This window comes from Calidris pugnax, unplaced genomic scaffold (genome assembly GCF_001431845.1).
Source record: "Calidris pugnax isolate Ruff unplaced genomic scaffold, ASM143184v1 scaffold41, whole genome shotgun sequence".
NCBI classification, from domain to species: Eukaryota; Metazoa; Chordata; class Aves; order Charadriiformes; family Scolopacidae; genus Calidris; species Calidris pugnax.
The window spans coordinates 22447420-22467888 of record NW_015094509.1 but is presented as its reverse complement, the minus strand read 5'-3'; the positions used below and the strand labels follow the sequence as shown (position 1 = coordinate 22467888).

Genomic DNA, 20469 nt, shown 5'->3' with positions numbered 1-20469 from the left:
CAGCCCTGAGCTTTTCACACTTGTGTTTGCAAAGATAAATTCCCTTGTCAATCCTGGAGTGCTGAATACATGGAAAGGGCTCTTTTTATCCCATACCAGAACTAAGTCCAAATAAATGCCAGCTGTCCCTTATGTCAGCCCCCCTCCCTCCTTACTCCCTCTCCGAGGAGTCTGCACTGAGCAAACTTGCACCGACTGCTCTCCCGCTGCGATCCGTTGGGAAGCCCAGTGGGCGGGGGGGGGGAAGGCAGGGGGAGAAGATCTCTGGTGCCATTAGAAAGGCAGAATATGTTGCATTTATGCCCTTGAGGAGAACTACTCACTAGATACCATCCCCACTCCTCGAAAGAGGCAACAGCTTTTCCTCTAATGCTGCTGCCGTGTGGTTTGTGCTGAAATCCCAAAGCCTCCTCCTCCAGCAGCTGAGCAGACAAACCGCAGGCCAGCCACTTTCCCTGTGTTTCAGTTTTCCTCTTAGCAGAGGGGATAATAAAATTACCCAGCACTCTGGAATGCTGTAGCTTTAATTCATTAATATCTATAAGGAGCTTAGAGATCCTCAGCCATAAGGGGCTCTGGAAACGCCCGCAGAAATGCTCTGCATCTTATTGCTGTGCTCCGACTTTCAAAAATTCCCGACCGAATCCACCGACTCACGTAATCTGAGTGCTCAGTTTTCTGACTCGGCAAATTCGAATCAGCTTTTCACCATGATCCCAGGAGTGAAAACGTGCTCTTTGTCGGCGAGAGGGAACGGGGAGCAGCGCTAAGGCTGGCTGTGTGCTGCCTGAGCCCGCCACGGCTCCTGCACCTGCTGGGACTCACGGCTCTCAACCCCACCGAATGCCCTCCGAGATGCTGGTTTTGCAAACAGATGGATTTGGTAAATCCTGTTAACGTTTCTGTGTGTAAGAGCTTCCCAGCAGAAAAGGAGCGTGTCCACGTGAGTATCGGATCCACTTACCCTTATAGATTTTAGAATAGTAGCTTCATTTGGCTCAGGCTGGAGATATAAATAGATTCATCGTAGAGTGGGCACCCTGATTGTGTTTGTGAGAGTGGTGACTTTCAGGAAATTAAATTTTAGATTAGCTGTTCCCAGCTGCAAGAAAGAGAGAGGTATGTGCCTCTAAAGACACACTCCAGCAAAATAACCAGTTTGGAGATAACACAGGGGCTGCGTGTGCAACCTGTTTGTTGTGCTCTCTCTCAATCACAGGATTTTATTCCAAAAAAGTTAGTGGAATGCTTTGTTCTCGTAAGGTTTAAGCAGCTTAGGCAGGGAAAATTGCATAACCCGTTTGCTACATAAGCTTCAGCATTTGACATGTCCTGAACTCCTGTTGCTTCGTGCATATACAGTCACCCTCTGCATGGGACAGGGCCAAAGAAGTAAACAAGGAAGCTGAGCCTGATAAGAAGGGAAAAAGGGTCCTGGGACCTGCTGTTGTGAACACAGGATAAATGGGAGGGGGGCAGCAGAAGCACAGCCTGTGTGTCAGCAGTTTACACACAAAATTGGTGAAACCCGTCCATTCACCCAGGCAGGGAGATTGCCACAGGGCAGGGCACAAACACGCCACGCAGCTGGCTGTGTGAGCTGTCACCTACCAAACGCACAGGCTGTCCCAAATTGACCCAAAATACACAGCAAAACAAGGCAAAAATGGAGACCATTAGCAGGCTTCAGCAATCACAGCGGTTCACTCTTTGGCACCTCTGGAAGTGGCCTTTCATGGCTTCACAGTCAGCCTTCACGGGCGGGATTGAGTAGGGCCATGGTTTGGGAGGAAGAGGTGGGAACTGCTAAAAATCTCACTCTTTTGTGTATTTGTGAAGGGCCCTTCATACCGGCAGGTACTGAGGTGCTCAGGCAGGGAGGTGGCAGTCGGGCCGTGACCCCGCTGCCTGAGTGCAAAGGAGATTAGCAGAAGTTGCATTAGAAGTTGGTGTCCAACAGGCTGAACCCAGCTCTCAGACTCACCTCTGTTTGGACAGACTTGATGGCCCCATTCTTCACCTCATTGCTGTGATCATCAGTTCTCCAATGCTAGAACCCCGCTGTATCCTGTAAAATCCTAGCTGTTGTTATCGGAATTTATTATGTGGGCAATTAACATAGGCAATCCCATTACCGCTGGTGGGATTTATCCGAGTGAATCTCACATGTGTTATTCTCCTAGAAAAACAAGCGATCAACTTCTTGGCTTGGCCTAAGTTTCCAAAGATAAATGTATTCACTCATTTATTACTAACTACACAGCTTGTGGCCATGTGGTGTGAGTATAAACAAGCTGAACAAATGTCTAGTATGGGAAGGAATAAAATGTTAATGCAAAAAATTGATTTGGTGATCTCTTTGCAGCCAGTGAGACGGATATTTCCTTGCCAGGTCTGACTATGTGAAATTGTGTGATTAGCGCTTAATGACTGGAGTTTGTTTCGTTTCATCCCAATCATTAAAGCCATGTTGATCTGCTCAGAACACATTGACAATTTCTGAACATATCAGCAAGCAAATCAGAAACCACAACAGCCTGCTCGGGCTCTGTTTATTTCTCTGCATTGACATGCAGGAGACCTTGCCAGATAAAGATGTCTCCAGCAGAGTGGGGCAGGGGACAAAGAACATGGAGATGGGGCAGTACCTGAGCTGTTAGCCCTCAGAAATACCAAGTGACAAGGTTACACCCACCCAGAGGAGGATGACGGGGGCGATGCTGCTGTTAAAGCTGGGGGATGGAGTTGTAGGCAGCTGCAGAGCACATGGAGCAGCCCCTGCTTGCTGCACGCTACGCACAGCTCACACCCCTGAGTACAAACGTTAACCACATGAGACTGCTGCAGCAAATCCCCACCTGTGCAAGACCCACTACACTTCTCCAATCCATTCTTGGCCACAAAAGACTTGCTTTGAGTGGCGGTTTCCTGCTTCGCTCCCCCATTACCTTCTGCAGCATTTCAAAGCCTCCTGCAGAACAAGGTTGCAACTTCGTGCAAAGAGCCAGTGTCTCTGCACCCTGTGCAGGTAAGCCTTTTAGCACAGCTACACCTAGTATTGTGCTTCTGACTATATTTGTACCACTTCCCAGCCCTGGGAGATCTGACCCTTCACCACCACCCATGGTGCTACAAGTGGTGGTGTTGAATACCGTGGCTGGGATTTTCAAAGATGCCTCAGGGGGGTTAGGTGCCTACCTCCTGAGGTTTTTCAGGAGGAGAGGAAGGTTAGTTCCTCTAGTTATGCCCACTTGTGAGAAAAGAGGCTCTCGGCACACAGCGTGCAGCAAGGACACTGTCAGGCACACTGAACTGGCCTGTGTGAGCACACTTATGTCCCTGCTCATCACTTGACCCGGGGCAAGATACATGTAGGCTTTGTGCCAAAATCACTGCAGAAAGTCTCGTTCTTGGTCTGCGGGAGCAAAATCCCAAAACAGAACAAGCTACAGATATGGATAAATATTCATCTGGCATTCAAGAGAAATGTAGAGATGCATCTTGAGCTGGTTTCCATCTGTTAGTGATGATCCCAAGCACTGTTACTGGAAGCAGAACCCAAACAGCTAATTCATCCCTATTGCGTTACACCTCCAATGCCAAAGCAAAAAAGCCTGTTTCCTGACCCGGGTCTGTGCTACCAGGCAAACTGTCTGCCTGAGCAGTGGACTTTATCAGAAGCAGGAAGAGTCCTGGTGCTGTGACTCTGTAGGCAGACAGTGACCACAGCAAGTCAGAGGGTGGCATGGCCAAAGGGAGCAATGCATCGCTCCTGGTCTGTCTTCTCGCTAAGGGATGCCCCTGCTAATGCATGTGAGTGGATGAGCCAGACCCCTCCATTTCACACAACCTAGATGTGAAAAACAATGCTTGGGTCAAGGGAAAAACCTGTATCGATAAACAAAACAAGCCAGGACACTTTGCACCTTCTTAAGGCCAAGTGAAGTGATGCAGTTCAAGTCCATTGAGCTCCACACCCCCAAACCAGCTTCCTCCTTGCTACCTGCAGGCCCCTGCTCCTCTCTGAGCTGTGCCACAGCATCTGGAGCAATGCTGGTTGGGACAGGCCAAAATCTTTGACGGATTGTGCTAATTAATAATTAACGTGGAAGCCTCTGCCATGGCTGTGTTTAGCTCACTAGCCTAGGTGTAGCCAAAGGTCCCAACTTGGGAGTCGAGCCCTTTGGACTGGGGAGTACAAAGCTGGTTTTTCTCAGCACTGGGTTGTGCTGAGCCTGTGAGTCTAAACTGGGAATTCCCAACGGGACCTGAATTCCCCCATAGTTAGTAAGGGAGTCTGAGGACTGCATACTGTCCCACTTACAGCCCATTTCCACCGGACAGGCAGTGAGCCCAGATGGCTGGTTTTGATATAAAACATGTTTTCCCTATTTTTGTCACTCCCTCCCTCCTGCTCATGTGTTTGCTTCACCCAGCTGTGACTCCCTCCTTATGGCAGCCTGACTGTGGTCGTGACTCCAGATGACATGCCAGTGCAGCCATAAACGTTGGGCCTAATAGAATCACAGAATCATAGAACCCTTTGATCCAACGCACCACTGCGGAGCAGTAGCAATCAATAATACAAGACTGGGTACATGGTAAAGGAAATGGACAGAAAACTCCCTAAATCCAACTTCAAAAAACAGGGAAAATAACCTACTAAAGTCACTTTATTTCTGGCTTTGTATTTCCAATTGATACTACTGTAGGTGGACATGCAAAGAATTGTAGGTGTCCTGCTGAATTAAATTTGGAGTCAACAGATGATGCCATGTTACATTATAAATAACGTCTGTCTAAAGCAGTTGAATTCATTCTTATAATGCTTTTCTTCCTTAAAAACCCCTGGTGCCAAGCCCAATAAATTGATATAAGAACTCCCACTCACTTTAGTAAATTTTGGATCGTGTCCTGCAGGATTAGCCCACATGAGCTTTACAGAGCAAGGACTTGCACACAGCAGTAACAGATTAATGAGACCATTTCTGTGACTGAGCATTTGCCGACAGGGGTTAAGTTTGCATGGCCAAGCACTAACAGACTTAAGTCATCATCTTAATGGCCTGCGCATCCATTACGTTGAAAGTGAAATGAGCACATCTGGGTGCCTGGAGATGAGAATGATTAATAAAGGGGGAAAAAAAGGCGGACAACTAAGAGGGTGAAGAGACCATATGAGCAGTATGGGACTGTTGTTCAAAGAGTCACGTTCAGACCTGGGGAGTTTGTGTATCTGCCGAGCAGCATGTGCTCTTGCACAAACACGTCACACTGACAAACGAGCCCTGTGTTTGATTCCCATTTGAGCACTGGTGTGAAAGCTGAGACAGAAGTGCAAGTCCTGCTCGCTTTGGTAGAAGCTGCCCATACGTGATGGAAAGCATAGTGTGAGCAGCCAGGTCCAGGTTGAACCACCTAATGTGAGGAGATGGGGAGTTAAGTCTAACAACTGACTGCATGTGCAGAGAGAGGGTTTGAATAAACATGCTTTGGTGTGGGGACAGGCGATACGTTTGGAAATCTGGGCAGGCTCTTTCTGCCGTCTGTGTTTTGTTTCTGAATCCAATGCTATCATAATGAATAAGCTGTTTGCTCTTTCGACTGCACACCACATGACAGCTAGTTTCCATCCAAAAGCTTTGGCCCCTGCATGTAAATTGATCCTGTGAAGTTAACTCCTTTGTTCGAGAGGTTAAGTATGTGATGTATCAATTGGGCTTTTTTTGTGTAAAAGCCACAGAGCAATATACTTACTGAGCCATATGTGTATTGCAGAATAATTTGCAGTAAAGGTATGCGGAGGAGCAAAGATGGATCATACAAAAAAAATGCAGGCTCCAGTTCAAGAAAGTATCCATTTAGAACAGAGCAGAATTTAAGCATATGCCTAACTCCCACTGAAATATGGTTTCTGATCACATATTCCAGGTTAAGCGTGTGGTTAATGCTGTCCCCAATAGGAGGGGATTTAAACCCATGCTTAAAACCTCTGAACTGGGGCAGGGGTGACAAAAAGGCCTCAGGAGTCTGGGTTGACCAGACCAGGGATCCAAACTTGCACCCAGTCTCTACTAAAAGTGCCAGGGGGACACACGAAGGGAAGAAAAAGTCTGACGAAAACAGCAGGATCATCTGGAGACACTTCAGAAGCAAAAAATGCAAGCTGAGTTTGGCCCTATCCATGAGACATGGCAATGACAGCTCCCTGGGATGCGGCAGCACAGGCAGGAGTTGATGACACCTGGAGCTTCACCACTCCCCCATGGACCTCCTGCTCACAGGCTTAGAGCAGGTGGATGCTGAGGACATCAGCCCTGGACTCTATTTGTTCTTTCAACTCATGCTTTAGACATGACTCTGAGCTACGTTTCGATTGCATCATGATGACTTTAGTATCTGTCCCAGCCTCCCACAAGACAGTGAAGGACAAGGAGGTGCTCTCAGACATAATGGAAAAGTACCTTCACCCTATATCCTGGTTGCTTTCACCATAAAGACGTTTCAGGGAATACAAAGGGCTTCTGTAAAAGTAGCTTTGCCACAACAGAGAATTCAGAATGAACCACAAGGAAAAGAGGCGTCTTCCTTGCAGGAAACAGGACTGTCTTTGCATTGTCTTCTTCAGTGAAATCAACGTTGCCTAGGTAGAATGACGTCTCCTCTGACATCTTAATCCCTGCCGCCTACCCTGCTGGCAGTGGGATCATATGCATCTTTGGCAACAGACAATTGGCATTTTCAAAACATGTTAAATTCTTCCCTTCTGCTGCAGTGCATCTGGACACAGAACGTACTGGCAGCCTCGCTCAACGTTATCATTTTATTAGAAACTCTTGAAGGAGCATATTTGTCTTATCCCTTCAGCTTTTTGTTATTTCTCTCTGGTAGCAAGAACCAACAGCCAGCGAGGTACTTTCCAAAGAAAATAGAGGCACAGCCTCTGCCTTGCAGAGCCATCAATCCCTTTCAGATCCTTTGCAGTGTTGTGAAATAAGAGAATCAGAAATCTAACCCCACCGTTGTGAAAATGTAAAGGTACTTTTAATATTTCTTTTTAGTTCAAGAAAGTATCCATTTAGAACAGAGCAGAATTTAAGCATATGCCTAACTCCCACTGAAATATGGTTTCTGATCACATATTCCAGGTTAAGCGTGTGGTTAATGCTGTCCCCAATAGGAGGGGATTTAAACCCATGCTTAAAACCTCTGAACTGGGGCAGGGGTGACAAAAAGGCCTCAGGAGTCTGGGTTGACCAGACCAGGGATCCAAACTTGCACCCAGTCTCTACTAAAAGTGCCAGGGGGACACACGAAGGGAAGAAAAAGTCTGACGAAAACAGCAGGATCATCTGGAGACACTTCAGAAGCAAAAAATGCAAGCTGAGTTTGGCCCTATCCATGAGACATGGCAATGACAGCTCCCTGGGATGCGGCAGCACAGGCAGGAGTTGATGACACCTGGAGCTTCACCACTCCCCCATGGACCTCCTGCTCACAGGCTTAGAGCAGGTGGATGCTGAGGACATCAGCCCTGGACTCTATTTGTTCTTTCAACTCATGCTTTAGACATGACTCTGAGCTACGTTTCGATTGCATCATGATGACTTTAGTATCTGTCCCAGCCTCCCACAAGACAGTGAAGGACAAGGAGGTGCTCTCAGACATAATGGAAAAGTACCTTCACCCTATATCCTGGTTGCTTTCACCATAAAGACGTTTCAGGGAATACAAAGGGCTTCTGTAAAAGTAGCTTTGCCACAACAGAGAATTCAGAATGAACCACAAGGAAAAGAGGCGTCTTCCTTGCAGGAAACAGGACTGTCTTTGCATTGTCTTCTTCAGTGAAATCAACGTTGCCTAGGTAGAATGACGTCTCCTCTGACATCTTAATCCCTGCCGCCTACCCTGCTGGCAGTGGGATCATATGCATCTTTGGCAACAGACAATTGGCATTTTCAAAACATGTTAAATTCTTCCCTTCTGCTGCAGTGCATCTGGACACAGAACGTACTGGCAGCCTCGCTCAACGTTATCATTTTATTAGAAACTCTTGAAGGAGCATATTTGTCTTATCCCTTCAGCTTTTTGTTATTTCTCTCTGGTAGCAAGAACCAACAGCCAGCGAGGTACTTTCCAAAGAAAATAGAGGCACAGCCTCTGCCTTGCAGAGCCATCAATCCCTTTCAGATCCTTTGCAGTGTTGTGAAATAAGAGAATCAGAAATCTAACCCCACCGTTGTGAAAATGTAAAGGTACTTTTAATATTTCTTTTTTGTGTGTGTCTGTGTGTGTGTGTGTGTGTGAGCGTTTTTAACCTTCGTCTCTTTAATAAGGAGGTTTATTTTTGCCATTTTAAATGAGTAGACTGGGGAAAGAACTGTTCTCCTGGATTTCCCTGCCTTAATTCAGTTCCTGCTCCAAGGTGGAGCATCGCATCAGCCTTTCTGTTAAACGCCTAATGTGCTCTTCCTCCTTGGCAACCCCGGATTAAGCAATTCCCAGGGATGCACGAGCAAAGCCTGGAATGGCACCGGCTGAAAGGGATTGCAGGGATTTCAGGAGCGCAGTCGGGCTCCGGTCTAATCTAAGGAGCTCTGCCACCTTCCTCAGAGCTCTGCCAACTCGTACCAGGTGGGGATCTGGCCCTCAGCCTTTATTAATTACCCTACGCACTCAGAGATGAAAAATACGTTTATCACAAAGCAGAGAGAAACCCATCAGCTGCACAAGCTGCCAAAAGGGAAGGCGTTTGCTCAGCTCGGCTCAAAGGGGCGTCACCTCGGTGGCACCGGGCACATACCTGCCAGGAGCAGGTTAGCTCTCACCGGTGTTAACTGTAGGTGACAGAGAGAGACCAGACAGCTCTCTGGAGTCCCTCCCTGTCCTATATTTCTATGATTTATATTTAACACGGGATCAAATCAAAAATTATACCAGCCAAGGCCAGGCAATGTCTGTTGCAGGAGCAGAGGGCTCGGTGGGCTGTGCCACTCAGTTCAGACAGGATTTTGAGGGCAAAGTTTGACTTCTGGGAACTGGAGCTATGGAGGGGGTGACTGGGAGCTCCTGGTGGAGTCGAGCTACGTGCAGTGAAGGAGGTGGACAAACTCAGAGCAGTTGAGTTTCCCCGGGCATTTCTCTGCTTGGTTTGGGAGGTTTCACATGGATTAGGGAAGGATTTGTCAGACTGCAGTGCCAAACCAGTGTTTATCCACAGAAGCCTCTTTATTTTTTAATTGTGTCAGAGATCTCTAGCTGACATCTCTCTCTCTAAACCTGGCCATTCAGTGGAAATAGAATATTTATTCCCAGTCTTTGTTTTATGGCTTGGAGGGGTGAGGGGAGGACTGAGGTTTCTTTTGTCTGTCTTTAAAGAGATACCCCCTCCTCTTCATCCGATTCCAGCTCATCCTCCTGGCTGGCAGACGTGGAGGGTTCCCTGCCAGGGCTGGGGAAGGAGGGGGAAGCCGACAATGGCTCCCTTGGTGTGAGAGCATCGGTAATAACACAAGGCCCCCTTAGATGCACACGTGCCTTTCCGTTGACTGCTGTGGGAGTTGCCTGCATATTTTAGGAGACAATTAGGCCAATGCAGTGTACACCGCCTATTCACTCTTCATCTCCAACCCCGGGGAACAGGAGGAATGATTTATGAGGGAGACAGACTTAACGTCTTCTGTCTTTGGTCAGCTGCGATGTGAAAATAGCCTCATTGAAGGCAATTAGTATCAAACCCTAATTAAAAAAGAAAAAATCTTTCGTTGGTTTCCTTGCAGACAGCTACTGCACTAGAAGTACAGCCTTGCAGGGGAAGGATGAGAAAAGTGGGAGAGGAGGAGAAGGGGATCAAGGGGGAGAGGGCAGGGATAGAGCACCCTGAGGTGTCCCATCACCTCCAGCTCCCACTCACGCCACGGCCAAACATGGACTCAGCCCCTCACAAGGGATTGCCCAGCAAGGGGAGAGTCTCTGCTCGTGCTTCTCTGCTGGGGCTGTGCAATGACCTGAAAGGCTCGAGAGAGACGTTTTGGGTCGGACTGTGTGTATCCAGACAGTGCAGGAGACACTAGCGCCACTCACCGCGACAAATCCTCCCTAATCCTCCCAAAGCAGAAACAAAAACTAAACAAGTGATGCAGCCTGAGCTTGCAAACAGGCTTGGGTGTCATTGTTTGACCTTTGGCTCCTGCCCAAGTGGAGATGGTTAATCCCCCAGCACTCCCACACAGTTTACACCAGCAGAAAGCTCATCTTTGCATAGGTGCCAGGATAAATTGTGCACCCCTTTGTGGTGGCTTTGTCTGTCAGACCTCACAACCTTGCTGATGCCCTGAAGCACAGCATGGAGCCCCATATTAGCTCCCTCATTAAAAATGTGATTGTTCTGCCCTTGCACATCACCCTATGTCAGGTTCGTTTAGTGACATTGACTGAAACCACCGCAGTGGGGGTGTTTTGAGCCTTTGCACTTATATGTGACTTTTTTGGGGTGTCCCACCCTCACCTCAGAGGCTGCAGAATGGGAGACTGTGTGTGAGTGATGGGGAAGCCCCTCTGAGGTCGGGTTACAGTGACCAGTCCCCATTAGCCCTGTGGTGGGGCTCCTCCCCATGCCCACCTGCAAGCAATGCCCTGCCAGGGCTCTCACTACACGCAGTGCTCCAGGGGACACTGCAGCTGCAAATTAAACATGCCCCGGATTTTTGTCTGGCAATGAGACCCACCAGTTTGGAACAGCCTGCATCCATATTCCTAAATTCTTCTGCTCTCCAAAACAGTGTAAAGTCTTCAAGGTTGCCTAGTGGGAGAGGCAGTTGACCCACGCTAATTCCTGAGCTGTGCTGGGGAGCTTTCTAAAAATATAACAGCGCAGACAAGTTCAGGTGCTTGGGAAAATCCCCTGGCACTATTTAATTTATCAGCCAAGATGTAGATTAGGCATCTTCAGTACATTCAGGTGACTGCAGGGCTTCTGTGACTGAAAGAGCCGCTCCGAAACGCCAGTGGCATAGGAGAATTCTGTAGGGCTGCTGTTGTGGGTAAAGCAATCCCTGCTTGAAGCCAAAGGCATGACTAATCTGAGCATGAGTCTGTTCAGCATGTTCACATCCGCCGCATCTGCTGCAGCCAGGGGCTGTGGGGGTCCTGGTGCCCCCCTGCCCATCTGCTGAGCATCGCACCGCATCCCGCATCCCGCATCCCCACCACCGCCGCGCTCACACCTCCCTGCCCCAGCCCTGCTTCCCGGGGGGAAGAAAGGAGCCAGCGCCGGGGACCGCAGGTGTTTCCTGCTGGGATGCTGCCGGCAGCGCCTCGGGTGCCCGCCAGCAACGTCAGGCAGGGGATGTGTCCTCTCCTGCCACACCACCCCTGTGCTCTGCCTGCACTCTCACCGCCCCTCACACCCGTGAAAAGGCTGAACAGAAACCCAAAGCCAAGCCACCCCACAAACATTCCACATACTGCTTTTTAGACTGGAAAATAGATTTTTCCCAGTGCTGGGAAAATTTGGATCTGGACTCTGCTCTTTAGGCTTATTTAACCCTCATTAAAAATGTAATATATTTTGTTTAAGTCTTCATATCATAGCTTAATAAATCAGATGAGATGTTGCAGTCAATTAAACCAACAATGTTACAGTAAGAGGCGATGTACAGTGTGTGGTACAGTATGCACTAATGTATTCCGTGGTAAGAGAAACTCATTGACAAGTCTGTACCAAAGCAGGCAAACCCACTCAGTTCTGCTAAGATTTCCATATAAAGAAGAGGCTTCTTTATCTGAGCTTTCAATAAAACCTGGGTTTCTGTTCCTAAAAGGAACTGACGTATGTCATCATCTGTCCAATTTATTCTGAAATGTTTTTCACCTCAGGTCTGCCTGCATCCTTATGAATCATTTCCCTAGAATTATATGCGGATATTTAAAATGTACACTTGGCGTGTTTAAAAAAAAAAAACAAAACTAAGCTAATTGCCAGTTTTGGGTTCCTTTAGCATAGACAGCAAGGATTAGATCTTCAGCTGTATAAACTGGGGCAAGTCTCATTGCAAATTCCCAGATATGATCCTTATCTCACTAATGCACACATCTCCAGGCTTAAGCTACACTTGCTCTTTCTGCATCCTGGGAGAAATCCAATGGGAATAACATGTTATGCACCCAAGTGTGGGGGAGATGCTGTCATAGCACCTGCCCTTGGGTCCATTGGAGGCAGCGAAAAGCTGTGCTTTGATTTTAGGATCAGCCTAAGCCTGGAACAGCAAAGCACTCCTTAAACAAGTAATTAACTTTTACCATGTGCCTCATTTTCAGTGATTTCAACAAGGCTCAGAAATGAGATTTTCCAGAGGCTGGTTTGAGGCCACGGTAAGCGTGTTGCTGATGCAGGGGCTGGCTGCAGTTGTTTCATGTGCAGAAACTGGAGCAGGGGCTCCACAGAGTGATGCTGCTGAAGAGCCGCTGCCTTTCCAGGGCGGATGCTCCCACTGCGCCTCGGTCCATCCCACACGACAGCCTTTGCTCTCAGCTGCTGCAGTGAACCTGCCACAGCCCCTGTGGGATAGTCCTTCACAACTTAATAAGAAATTCCAGCCTCCTAATGTTTAGTTTGGGTCTTTTAAATCATCTTAATAGGAAATTACATATAAAATCTTATAAAATAGATAAGAAATCTGCTGAATTTCAGGGGGTAGCTCTGATTTATCTATGGTTCCTCATCCTTGAAGATCCTCACGGCTTCCCCGGTATTAAATTCTGCAGGACTTTTCCACAGAGGAAATCTGTCATTTATTTTCTTTACAGTCCTGACTGAGCAAATATAGACAAAATAAAGTTTACTGTGGCACAAGGGAGACTTGAATTTGAAGTCATTTTTCAATCACTTGACATTACAAATACCTGGAGCTGTGACTGATTTATCATGCCCATAGCTGAGTATGTTGCTTGAAAAATCCTGTTACATGAGTGAATGAGAAGGGGAAAAAATATTACTCAAAGTTTTTCACTTTTGCAGGTTTGTTTTGTTTTGTTTTTTTAATTTCTTCCTTTGCCTGCCTTGTTTTTAAAAGGCTGACTCACAAAAAGTGTGCTTTTCCTAGTCAAGAGAGAACTGTATCTTCAAAATTATCACATCTGGTCCAAACTGAATCTTGATCCATGTGTTTCCTCCAAGTCCCAGACTGTTTGAGATTCAGGGCTGCAATTCAGGTGCATTTTCCTAATGAAGATTAATTACATATGGGTTTTGTTGCAGTTTCAGAAACCTAAAAGGCAGCAGAGAGACCAGCCAAGGCAGATTTTTTAATGAAGGAAGACCCATTGGGGCATGTACGTCTTTATGGGCCCAGTTCATATATGCAAGAGCAGGATGATTGAGTATTTGTATATGATTTTTTCTAATTGGGAAGACTAATTGTCCAGGTACAGATTTATAAAAATAATGGAGAAAGAGGCGCGGAAAAGAGGTAGAAGAGTGGATTATCAATTCCACCATACACAATCTATGCTCCTGCATCCCAAATGGCTATGCTGTCCTCTCCCTGGTGGATGGTGGTCTCCATCCACTCCTGCTGTTCAGGCATTTTCACACACACACAGGCATCACTGTACATTGCTCAGTTATACAAGCCCAAACACCTACGTGCTATCCGGATGCGTCCAGCTTTGAAACTCGAGCCCTGCTATCAAAGATAGCAGATAATAATAACCAAAGTAAGAATCAGGTCTAAGAGGAGATTTTATGCCTTGAGTTATCACAGCAGCGCAGGGGACCGTCCACCGTTTTGGAGTGGCTGCTCCAAAATGTATGTTTTGATTCAGTGTCCTGGGAACCTCAAGTCTGTAGCTAATATTTCTTTTCCAATTATTCCCGTGAGTGGATAAAATATATTTTAATATCTTTGTGCTAAGAGTCCTATCTAGAGAGAGAGAGGTATTTCCACTGCACTGCAAGACCATTACATTTATTTGCACAATTCACTTAACTCTGGTCCATGATATCGCCAGAAGCCCTTGATGGAATTATGGTTCCATAATTATAGCTTTATAAATTACAGGCCTTAATAGCTTTAGGGCTGGATTCTCACTTGCAATAAATCATCAAGGCTTCATTGATTTTATTGAAGTATATGGAGGTATGTCAACTTACACCAGCTGAAAACTGAGGTGAAATCTTCACCCTTTGAAGTCATTGGGAGTTCTGCCATCAACTTAAAGGCAGCCAGAAATTAACCCTTGGTCCTCATTTTTCATAGCCACTTTGCTACCGTGAACTGCATCAATACAATAAATTGCTGAAGATAATGATATCACAAAGCAAGGTGATGCGGCTAATTAAAACCTACCATTGCCACTCATGCTCTAAAAGGTTGGGCACTAAAAGGGTTTGATTCCCTACTGCTCTGCACCTTAGACCCCCTTTGTACAGACCGAATGCAGCAACACACCCTCAGCTCTTGCAATATCCTAATGCCTCATTATGGATGTTCTTAAATATGCACACATAAATATAAAGTTTCAGAGTATGTCACCGTGCACTCTCAGCTAATATATGGTTCATACATGAGCCTTAGTGAGAGGACCAGATAAATAACTGGAAGACATCCAGCATTTCAAATGGCCAGGAAATGGATGGATGAGTTCACTCAGACTCCTCTGGCAACCTGCACGGCCTTCTGCCAAGAAGCCAGACAGTGGAATAGGAGGTTAAAATACTGAGCATGGGGGAAAGCATTGCACTGGGTGGAATAAATATCATATTCATATGTAAGTAGCGAAAATCGCTACTCACTACTCACTCCACGGGTCAGATTTGACCTAGTATTGATCACTCGGAATGGATGCAACTATAATTCACTTAAAGAATAAGTAGAATACACTGTCAAGTCTTTGCCATTAAAATAATATATATAGCATTTATATAGCGTCAGTGTATTTTGATGACCATAATACTTTCATGAGCTTAAATTTGACTATCTGCATTTTCAGTTATGGAAACAGAGCTACTGAAAGTTTTAGTCCAAAATAACCATTGATTTTTTTGACAACTAAAATCTGCATGCCTGTGCCCTGCCCCAAGTCAAATTTTGGCAGGGACGTCAGAGATCAGCAGTTCCTCAGTCCAAGCAGTGAAGTCTTGATTACAGCTTATTCCCTCTGAATGTAATTCCTTTAAAAATCAAAACAGGTCTTCCTCTGGAGGATTATTAGGGGTCTGTTAAGGATAGGAAAGCACAAGCCCAAATATACCAACAGATGAGGCGGCTGTGGCGTAGGCGAAGGAAGGCATAAAATGTTTTTCCCTTTAAGCCACAGTGACTGATGGAGGGTAAGCTTGAGAGACTGCTCTTCTGAGACTGCTCCTGAGCTGCACTTCTCTGGTTTTCCTTTCCTCTCTGCTTGTGGTTACAACTGTATTATTTGTTCCTCAGCTAAGATAAACATAACTTTCCCACATTTGAATCCATTACAACAAATTTTACTGGTTTCACTCAGAAAAAAAGCTATCTGTTGCTTCTTGATAGCTCCACCACAGAAAGATAAGGGCAGGCTGGTGAACCGTTGAGCTTCTCATAACAAGGGAATGAAAAGCCACGAGACAGGCAGGGGATGAGGGAGCTCCTGCTCCAGGGCAGGCTGTGCTCTCCTCAAGGAGCCTGGGACAGACAGAGCACCGCGGGGGCTCTGAGGCCTCAGAGGTGGCATTTGGGAAGAAGAAGATTGCTTCAGCTTGTGTCAGGACCATGATGAAAAAAAGCAAAGACAGAAAGTCAGGAAAAGGGCAGAGAACTGCAGCCAAACCATATCCAAGGAATGGATAACTGAGAAGTTAAATGCACTTGGCCAATGCAAATGGACATCTCAGCTCAGAGGATGACGTGCTGATGCCACAAGCTACCCTGTAGAGGCAGCGGGTGGCTGGAGTCCTTTCAGGTCCACTGCAGCACAAAATATGATGGCAAGGAGAAGCCCACTCCAGCAAGCACTCCTGAACCCACGTGCCTTCATGTGAACTAAGCCCTAAAAATAACAGGACAGCGATACCAAAAGTGAATTGATAAAGTCAATCCAGGGGCTTTTTTTTCTCCCGTGTTGCTTGAAGGATGTTGTAAGCACAGTTTCACCTCAGCCTTTCAGCACTAACACATGCCTCTGCTCATTGTACCGATGGAAGAGAGTGAAGTTTTCACCTAGGGAAAACGGTTGCTCCAAACTACCTGCAAGGCAGTGATGAATACAGCCCCAGGGACTGCATTTTTCTGGGTACAGCACATTAACAGAACGTTAACCAGGAGAACGTTAATTACACATTGTCGCTGCTGCTCACCCAAAAGGAATTCAGCCTGGCAAAACACGATCATAAAAAGGACGGCGTTTGGAACGAATCGATGCGTGTGTGACATATATACAAGCCATTTGCATCCTGCCTATGAAGGCTCCACAAGCCTTGTGGCTTGCAGCTGGCTGCCAAGGTCTCCGCAGCACCATCAAGCACACCCTCAGATGATGGTCCAGTGCCTCTGTTCTCCACTTAATAAGCACTGACAGGGAGATTAGAACAAAAACCAAAATACCCTCTGGTAACATTTCTAGATATATAACCTCCTCTTCTGATGAAGCTATAGACTTGAGCTCTTTTTTCTTGAAATACTTGTGTTTTGAGACAGACTTCAACATTTCAGTGACCGTAGGCCAAGACATCTGGGTCTCTGGGGTTAGCAATGTTCTCTGAGGACACGGTTCCCTGAGTCTCTGCCCAGTTTCCTCCCCAGAGCCTCCTGACCTGCTCGACTCCACACTGTCCCCACGGGCCAGCCAGGCACACGTCAGTGCAACACACTCATCCACACCTCAGGGAAGGAGACCAGGAGGTTGTCTGTCATGTCTAGGTCTCCTGGAGATGCCACAAGGGTAGGGAGACAGCCAAGACAGTCCTGATCCCTCAGTTACGGAGGAGTACATACACTCAGACCAGTTGTTTAATGGAGCACTGATGGCACCCATCTCCAGGGCACTGAGAAAATGCATACCTATCGCCACCACCACTACCAGATGGCCGAATTGCTGTTCAGAGGAGCCAGGTGACCTGTATTTTCAAATCTAGACAAGAAAGGGGGTGAGTTACGTTCAGCACCTGGTTACGTTACCGAAACACTATGTTGTTAGAGTGTGCACACAATCCGTGCGCAGCCTGGTGTGAGAGTTGCAACTTTGGGTTAAAGCCATCGTCATTTTATAAATTGTGCACAATCATCCGTAATCTTTGCAGAATACAAAGTACAGTTTGCTCTCTGTTGCCTGTTCTGCACAGCCCTTTCATTACAGAAACATCTGTTAGGAGCACTTTAGCTAAGGGTTCGTCAGAGTTTCCATTATAAACCCCTATATTCAAGGGGTTACTGCAACTGAGCCGTAAAAAGTTGCTCCAGGCTCAAACTTGGCATTAAAGGTCTCTAGTGGGAGATATTTTTTTTTTTAAAAACCAAAATGTTAAAATGCATGCAGTTAAACAAAAGAAATTCACTTTCCCTTAGAGACTGCCTCTCCCGGATCTATATGTTAGACATACTTACAAGTACACACATTGTGAATAGGCCTTTAAAAGCAAACTATTGATTCATTCATTTATTAACTTATTTATTTATTAAAAACAGTCACTAACTTCACAACCTTATTGATTCATTTAAAATATGAGTGGCAAGGTGATTTCAGATAGAAAAACAGCAACTACTTAGAAAATACTTAGAAAATAAAATAACCTTCCGTATAAAAACCAGGGAGGGCAGCACTTAAAGGACATTTTTTCATCTGCAGTTTTAACTAACTTTCCTCTTGCAGACAATGGGTTTACCCCTGGGCTCACAGGAGGGTCCAATGACCAAAATGACCTGAGGGCAAGCGGAGACAATATTTCTTTTAAAAGGCAGTCTGCTCCAGCAGGATGGAGGAGATTAGCAGAAAGATGCTAAGTAGGAGGAAATATGCTTGTTTAGAGAAGATAAGCAGAGGGGAGGGCTTCACCGGACTGTACTAATCAAGGCAGTTAAGGTGATCCATAAGCAGTGGTAGACACAAAAATCCTCCATGAAGCCTGGGGATAATGAAGAAGAGGCAGAAATCATAGGAGAGTTCAGTTTAGGGAAGTCTGGTTTCCAGGTAAAGGAAGAGGAAGCAAAGCTAAAAGCCAGGAGACCTTTGAATTGAGGAAAGGCCCATTTTTCAGGCTTGGTGATATGAACAGTGGTGATGTTCAGCAAGTGAGCCCTCAGTTATAGAAGGAGCAAAACTCTTATTGCACCATTAACTGTGCTGCCCCTGGCAGCTGCAGCAACAGACCTCAGTGCTGATCCTGCAGGAATTTAAGCCCACGAGTAATCCCATTTAAATTAATGGGATTATGCCTCAGAAGTGTAGAGTTAAGCATATGTGTATGGGTTTGTTGGAGCAGGCCCTGGGCGACAAGTGCATTTGCAGAGGGCAATGCTCTTTGTGCCATTCCAAAGGCTCCAGGGTGAGCTGTAAGGTCTCTAAGGAAAAACCCCAAAGTGGGGGAAGTCACACAGTGATTCACTGAGTGGCACCCTTTCCTCTGAGTCAGTCCTGAACAAAAGTCCCAGCACAGCTTAAAGATGGGAAACTATGGCTGGATGTGCGATCCCTTGAAGGAGATGGAAAACAAACATCCTGCCCCTGACTGCCACCATGTAAGGTTTCAGCAGCTCTTCTGAAGAATTTGGTTTTTTACCCTAGTGTTTCTGGCCGAGATCCAACTGTTATAATTTCAGGTCTCTGGTTCACCCTCCCAGCACGGGCTCCTGCTCTCGTGCAGCCTCAGTTGGATTTCTGAGCACCAATAAGCAGCTGCTTCAGCTCTGATGGGTGAGGATTGGTGTTTCTGTACACACAACAGATGACCCAGGAGCCCTCAGAGAATGAGCATGTTGGAAGAAACAACATTGCCTTCTTCACTTGCACTGAGCAGTGCTTCGGTTTGCATTAAAATCGGATATTGCTCAGCATGTTTGACTCCAACAAAGTGGCTCCCCTGAATTCATTGATGTTGGAACAACCAAAGATTTCACTACATGCAAATGGTTCCCTTTAATCCCCTCAAAAGCTTCAGCTCTAACACGAAGCTCAGGGAAAAGCTGAAACATGGTACAGTATTTATGTGAGTAATGCACATATTGTGTTCTCCTGCCCATGGACATAAGAGAGGAAAATTTCTCTGCATGCATTCTCTCTCATGCATTTTATCAGCATGCAGCGTGCTTGAGAGGTTTCTGATTCTTGGGTGTTGGCCAACCTCCTCCAACGCTCTGGAGTCGACACTGCCATCGCCTGATGCTTTATGGCACACCCCCTCTTGAGCATCAGGAGCTCCTGGAAAAGAAAAGCTCAGATAATGAATCAGTTACTTAAGCCATAGGTTATCTGAAGTTAAGGAAGGAAAAACCCATGGTTTCCTTCCTTTTTCCTGTTTTCTGTAACATGCTTCTAAGGCAGTTGTCACCACATTTCTTAGATCAAGAATGCTCAGATGACCCCTCCTCATATTATGAGTTATGATGATGATGAAATCATGAAAGCCCTCTCAACTACAGAAAATGCTCCAATTGAAAAAGCTTTGGTTTTTTCTTTCTTTTTTTATTGCTCCCAGCAATTCAGTTTTTAGCTTTTGCTTTATGCCAATCATGTAGATACATGTTTTGACTGGTTCAGTAACTCTTCCTGAAAACACAAACAAATATTAAAAATCTGACAACAAAAGTTGACACTAAGTATCTGGAGAGCTGGGACAGACATCAGCTAATAGGAATTTCCTGCTGCTACTATACAAATTTCTACCTTTAATCACTGTCACATTATTTTCTTATCCCAGATTGTCCTACATGGGATGGTAGGAGCACATATCTGACAGGTCCTAAAGAAGCCTTTTAGAATAGACCAAACTTTAAAGATTTGCCTTTTCTGTAAGAAGAGGACAATGTTCACAAATGTTATACACGTTTCCAGGTATTAAAATATTTTTCCCAGGCAGTCATAACCAATGTCAACTTTATTTATCATATTATTTTAAATTTTCAACATGCCCATCTCTACAAGTCCAAGAAAAAAAAAAAGTCCTTTTATTTACACGTTCCTTACCTGAGAGTGCTGAAAATCATTTATTTAAAATGAATGGGGATTGATGTGAATCTGTTCCCTTAACAAGAAACAATTTGGTATTTCCATAAGCAATTAGACTACATTAATATTCGACAATCTATCATGCCAAGAAATGAAAAGAGCAACTTCTTAACTATATAAAAATGTCAGGGGTTTTGTTTTTTCTTTCAAGAAAAGATAACTCACATTTCCATCTGGATCCAACTCAGCTGTTGTGAAAGAGCAGCATCAGCATCTAGAACAGCAGAAACAGCAGAGAGTCAGAGTTCAGGTCCCAGTGCCATCCTGTTGTTTCTG

The 20469-nt window shown here is 45.8% G+C and overlaps 1 protein-coding gene across 1 annotated transcript in view; it reads left to right on the top strand.

Annotated features, from left to right (window-relative positions):
- Positions 1 to 776: 776 nt before the first annotated feature.
- The window catches only part of ASAP1 (ArfGAP with SH3 domain, ankyrin repeat and PH domain 1), a 180535-nt gene continuing 160842 nt past the window's right edge, over positions 777 to 20469 (top strand). Inside the window, exon 1 of the mRNA XM_014965377.1 lies at positions 777 to 943. The gene's annotated coding sequence lies outside the window, so the exon portion shown is untranslated. The remainder of the gene's footprint in view (positions 944 to 20469) is intronic.